Here is a 7,051-nt window from a genome sequence, read left to right as displayed (position 1 = left end):
ATGCACAAAGGCAGCATATTGTTTGCTCTCTATTCACATAGGTAGATGATGAGTTATGGTTTTTTTTTTTGGGCCTTTGACTTATTTTGATAATTTCCCAATGTAGCTTAGTACTGAAGTGTAAACAAGTTATCATGTTGCTTATTCATAACCAGTGTGAGGATCTACAGATGGCTTGTTGTACTGGGTGCTTTCTTTTACAGCAAATCTAATTATTTCATTGCTCACTTCTAAAGAGCTGGATAAGGATATAACTCAAATCTATCAAAAAACGAACCCTTTTTTCTGCGAGCTAGAAGATAGGATGTGGGACAATTGAAGAAGGGGGCGGGCTTAAAAAATGAACTTAGTTCTAGAGTTGTTGTCTTTATAATATCGATAATGATGAATGGAATCATGAGGGTTGGCAGTGCAGAAACTTAATTATGAAGATGAAGTGAAGTGAGTAGTGAGGTCGTAAGCAAAGGACAGGCTGTAGCAAAGAGCAGATGACGAAAAATAGGGTAAAGGACATAATGTTGATGTGAGTCACATTGTGGTGGGGGCTGGGGACTCTAATAGCTAGTACAATATTACAATATGTTCCCCTTTGTGTCCAGTCCACAAAGTCATATCTATATATATAAATATATATAAAAATCTAAGTGTGGTCCAGCTTAGAGCTGATAGATTGATTGGGTTCTTTAGCTCATGATCATACATGCATGCATAAACAATGCATACTACTCGTCTTGGAGAACAACATGATCATGAGGTAATATATGCTAATTAATGTACTTTTCTTTACAGCAAGCTGCCTACTCCCAAAGAAACAAACACGTTCGTATTTTCATTTAAAGAACACTAAGCATAATTAGCTTACAAACTTCTCCATGACATCCGTAATTGTACAAACTTACACCTCTAGGAATTCCAAATATCCATTCACTTCACTTACACGTGTCATCCTCCAATCTTTGAAGTATAACCATTTTCATAAATCTTAGGCTTAGACTATGAATCTAGAAATTCCAACTTCATATTTTGATTAACAAAGTGAGCTTCCACGCTTCATTTTAATCTCCAAGGCATCACCCCCCAAGCTTTACAACTTAGTCCCTCTTCACCATTAAATCCAAACTACAATACGATATCCATCCTCCATAGACATATAACCAATCCATCATCAAATCAAGCTCCCACTCACTTCCTCACCTATACACATGCCACACAGTCCAAACCAATCATACATATACAATCCACCAAGCATACACGTGTCATACCCCATTATCACCTAAGAACAACATATAATTCACTTAAGAACTCACTTGCTCTTACAAACCTCATCCATAATCAATAAATTTAATATGAACAACTAAGTCCATATAGCAACCACCTAAGTCCATATAGCAACCACAATCCCTCATCATGCTTTTCATCCACACTACTATTCCATCATCTCGTCCCAAGATCTCAAGACAAGCCATCCAAGCTTCATACGCTCACATCCAATACCTCAATACAACTCAATTATAAACCTAGTCCAACTTACACATAATCATGCACTTAGAAATTACTTCCATACAAACAACATCACAATCCACACGATCAAATACAATGTCAATACATAAAGATTAATAAGCTTCATTCATCACTCCACACACTCAACCTTCACAATTACTATATTAAATTAATAAGTCTCTTAATGCGTACCATACATAAGTCTCATCTATCATCCGTATAACTCACATACCTTGCACCCCACTAATCACATAGCTTCTCAAGTCCCTACAAATGCAATACCCATGATCCTTCACAATTTTCCCACTTAAGAAATCCCTACACTTCACCGACTACAAACACATACTCAAAACAAGGTCCAACACTTAAAAAAACACATAACCAACACGTTCAACACGACCAAACACTTGCTCCCAACACTTTGCACTTCACAACCCAACTACAATATCTCAACCACATCCATTTCTCCTCTATTTTCCACAATAACACAATTAAAATAGTAAATACACATAGATACAATTCTGCCTAAGCACTCAACACCACACCATATACGTCTATATACACTAAAATAATGCACTTGAGACCAATGTTTTGAATACTGTTTCGGTCGAGGCATTCAAACGAAATTTTTCAGTACCGGTACCGTTCTGAAATACTCTATATATGAATAAATTATATATATAAATATATACAAATTATATTCCAAAATAATAGTCTATATATGAATAAATTAAATATATAAAAATTACAAATAGTCTAGTCTGAATTGGGGGGTCAAAAAATGAGCTTGCAGTTTGAAGAAATGGAAAAAAAAAAAAAAAAAAAAAAGAGTAAAGGTCAAAATATCGGCCAATACGAGCCGAAAAGGCCGAAATTTTGACCGGTACAAAACTATATCCTTCTCTGTACTAGCTATGCCATAGAAACGGTATATTTCGGCCGTACCGGCCGATATGGTACGAAATTCATAACTTTGCTTGAGACACAGGTAGGTTTTTTACCATGGTTAAGGCTAGAAAGCGAAGGAGGCGTGCGGGAGGTGCCACTGCGTCCATGGGTTACTCGTGGTGGTGCTACATCATGGCTGGAGGCAGCAATGGTGGCTCACGGTGGCAGGGAAGGCCACTATAATGAGAAAACTGTGGGGGGAAAAGAGGTAGGACTTGGATCTGAGAGAGGAGAGGGCGTTGAGAGGCTTCAGTGGAGGGGGAAAACAGAGGCTAGCCGTGGCTGGGGAGGAGGTGGAGCATGGGGTGGCCTCGCGGTGGTGTGGAGGGCTAACTTGCCATGGTGTAGCACCGTGGACAGAGGGGGAATGAAAGGGCTGAAGGAAAGGCCGGGGGAGGAGGGTCTAGCTAGCCGACGAGGCTTGACAGTGTGCCTGTGGGCTACTCATGGTGGCACGCGGCATGGTGCCATAGGGAGAAGCCGAGGGTCACAACTAGGTTGGCTTGAGGAGAAACGATGGCGTCGGGGAAAAAGGGAGAGGGAGGATTAGAGGTGGAGGGGCCAATGACGTCAGGAGGGTGATGCCGGTGGGTAGCAGCGGCGACGGCAATAACTTGCTGCAATGGAGACGTGTGAGAGAAGGGAGGGTCTCATGAGGGAGGATGTCGGTCGGAGGGGAGGAGAGACAGAGAAGAAGGGAATATGGGGAAAAGTAGGGCTTTAATTTGATTAGTTTTTGCAACAGGTTATTGTCGCTGCAAAAATATTTTTCCCCCAAAAAGTCTTACTTGCCGACGTGATCTCATGGTAAAAGGTTTTTTTTTTTCCACGAACAAATTTTGTGTCATCAGCTAATTATTTGCCACGATTGGATATCTTGGCAAAACAATTTGTGGCAAAAGACACTACAAAAAAAATGTTCTATTGCGGCAATTTTAGTATCGTTACAAATAAAATGCCGCAATAAGTCGTTATTTGCAACAAATTTGATACCGCCGCTCACTTTTAACCTCAACTAGCACCCGGTCCATTTATTTTGTTTTTTGCAGTGATTTTACCACATATGGCCACGAAATAAATCGTCGCAATAGTAAATAATGTTTTGCAGCAGTGGGTTTTGCTTCGGTATTGAGTTCCTGGGCGCCAAATGCAAAAAAATAGTTGTATTTCCCCACTTTTTCACTTCCTCGCTATTTTAGAATCCTGATTGCCAAACCCTTTGAAATTTCCTTCTTCAACCTCCATTTTCGTCTACCTGTAAGACCGCCCCCCCACAAGTTTACACACCGCGATTTAGGAGCTCCAGATTCCATACCGTTGCAGCCTCATCAGCCACTCGGTTCTCCTTTCGCGGAACCCAGGCCCCTTGTTCCAGACTCGAAGTGAACCAAAGTCTGTGCCTCCACGTCCGTTTCTGAGTGATTGTTTTGGGAAGTCCAACATCGACGGTTGAGATCTCCGATCGACATAGTGGGGACTCTCTTTCATGCACCGCAGGTATCTATGGTTCCCTTTAAGAAATATCTCTCCCCCTTCATCCTCGCATGAGCTGCTTATTGCAAAAATTGTGCATTTTGGTGGTTTTGATTAAGCGTGTGTCTGAAAGCATGTCCTTTCTGGGCGTATGGGAAGCGTTCTTGTTTCTGTGTGAACCCCCTTTTTTTTATCTATAGCTTATGGATTTTTCCCCTTCGTTTGGTTTATTCATGGCCCTTCACTGGTTCAATGTTTGTGTTTGTCTCCTTTGACTGTCTTTGAAGTTCCAAACTATCAACTATTCAAAATTAGTGAAAATGCTAGGCAATTATGTTCTCCTTCTTTTTCCCATTGTAATGACTTTCATGATGCCATCAATCAAGTTGATTAAGGGTATCCATTAAACCCCTATTCTCATCAAACCATGGTGGAACTCAGTAACCAATTGCCCATCAAGGTCGTTGCTTACAACTTGGTTGTATCGTGCTTTTGGTAGCTGCCCTTCCACTCCATTCATGGTGCCGTTTTGTGTCAATCTAACATCGAGTTTGCATTTCCTCTCAAAATGTAATAGGCCATAATAAATTCAATGGTCTTTGAGTACCATTGTTGGTCCTGGGTGAAAGCATCGTGAAAGGTACGCAACAATTTGCACTCTAATTTCTGGATTTTAGCATAACGAATTCTTAGCCACTGAAAGAGAATAAAAATCTTCATTTTGTTTGTATTTCGATGGGTCTCATCTTTGTTGGGTTACTTGAATTCGTGTATCCTGTCATATATGATTATCTCTATCATGGCTTGTTTGAATATTTTGCTTGCATATTGTTTATTGTATTGTATTCCAATAAATTATCATTACATTTTGTTTGTTTTAGCTGGATATTTCTTACTCAGTAGCTCATCATGTATAAGCTTTGAATACTTGAATGGAGTCATTTGTTCTTGGATTTCGAGCATGCCAGGTACGTTGTTTGAGTAAATTCCCATAGAATCTATCCTTTTGTCAAGTGTCCAACATATCTAGCATACGTTGAGCTATGGGTCTAAAACATTGGGTTTGCATGCAAATTTAATCTATTTGATAACTCCCAGGATTCTATTATTTGCTACTTCTTATTGTCTAAGTAATCATTATGTTTTTAGTCAAATAGACAACCTATATTATGCTACTGCATGCATTTAGTACCTGAACCTACTGTATTTTCTCACAAAAATTTGAGCAATTCCTTGCATCTTAAAGGTAATGATTTTTTTCTTAAAACATCGTAACTGACATTATGCATAACACAAGATAGAAAAAATTGTGACATCATGGTAGCAACAGATTTTTTCAAAGTATATTTCATTTAATAAATTTACTTACTCATGACTACAAACTTTGGTGTCGGTACTGGTTATTATAGAAAAACCTTTAACTAAATCAGGACATATTAAAACTCAGGACAGAAAAACGGCCTGCAACAAATTCAGGATAGATTTAGGACACAAAAGCACAAAGACTCCCTGTATCACCCGGGCCCAAAAAGTTATTTTTTGACTGTATATAAATTTTTATTGAATTTTAAACTTTGGTTAAAATCTTTTAATAGATCAAGTGATTTTTTTTATTTCTATTTTATTTTATTATTTGAATATTGGCCCCAAAAATTTACTGGCAGATTGGATTTTTATTTTTTTTTATTTTTTAACAGTCGAGTTAAGGCCTTTTTTTTATTATTTATTTATTTATTAAGTAAGAGAACTGTTTTCTCTAAAACTGAGAGACCATGGTCCAAATCTTTTTAGGAACTTCCACACCACTCACGTTCTACACGGCATGCAGTATTCCATTCCACTAGGGTTCACGACAAGCATCTTTATATACCCACATATTCATGCAAACTTTCAGTTTTTCCCTTCCCTTTCTAAGGTTTTCACATCACATATATATACACATATATTAGCCCATGCATAGAGAAACTGCCATTGTGACATTCGCGGCCGCCAGCCACTTCCCTCAGCCTTCTGTCTCACGAATCAGCAGCCTCCATCTCCACGTAAAACCGATGTCACAACCAACCCACGAGAAGCCATTTGTCCCCTGTTTTAGCCTCCGAAAACATAGCATCATTAGCCACTACTCAGACACAACAACACCAGGTATCCAGTCCAGCCGTTGCACCACTGTGAACCATCGGCCAACCACATCTCTTCCACCCCGTGACACCTTGCACACCGAGAATCAAGGAGAGGCTCCATACACTTAAACCCGTATGCCCCTCCGTTCCTCAACCGTAAAACATCACCTTCAACCGAAGACCCCTATTTTTACTCCTCAAAACAGAGGAATTTCTATCCCCACAGAGTGCCACAAACCACCATTCTTTTTACGGCGGAAACCACTGTAAAAGTAATAGAAATCGCTGGCCGTGACACCCCATCACCCCGTGCAGATCGGTGAGCCCACTGACTTTCCTCCATTTTTGTTTCCTTACGATAATCCACTGTTATTTTCTCCATTCCTCCTCCCTCACGCCATGCTCTCTCTCTCTCTCTCTCTCTCTCTCTCTCTCTCTCTTATGTTAACTCTCTCTCATTATTTTCTCTCCCACTCAGTGCCCCGCTAACGCCCTCACAGCAGCCGTCCACCACCCAGCTCGCCGCGTGTCATGCTCTCCATCTCTCGATGAGCCTCCACCTCGCGAACTGTTATTCACAATTAGGTTTTCTTAACAGAATTCTACAGAAGCTTAGCGTAACTTGGTCATGCATCATATATTTATGTAACTAAATTGCTTGGTTACCCTTTGAGTTACCATTATATTAATCTATTTTTAAACTTTTAACATGTAATAGAGGACTCTATTTTTAATTATGTTTCCAGTACTTTAAATTGTTTTTAAGGTAAAGATTTCTTTAAAAAGTAAACGATCTGGTGTAGGTTTATTTCCCCTGGCTTAGTTTTATGATATTATAAGTTTGCCCTTTAAGTACAAGCCAAATCATAAAATGGTTTGAGTTCATATTTTTCGTTGGGTTGATTTTATGACGGGTTTCAGTATGATTTCAGATAATTTTTATGTTAATGTTATGAGAGTTTCATCTTATTTTATATTATTCAAAAATGTTTCTAAAGTGTTTTAAA

Source organism: Juglans regia, chromosome 1, assembly GCF_001411555.2.
Source record: "Juglans regia cultivar Chandler chromosome 1, Walnut 2.0, whole genome shotgun sequence".
Taxonomy (NCBI): Eukaryota; Viridiplantae; Streptophyta; class Magnoliopsida; order Fagales; family Juglandaceae; genus Juglans; species Juglans regia.
The sequence above is the reverse complement of the archived record's forward strand: the minus strand, read 5'-3'. Positions refer to the sequence as shown.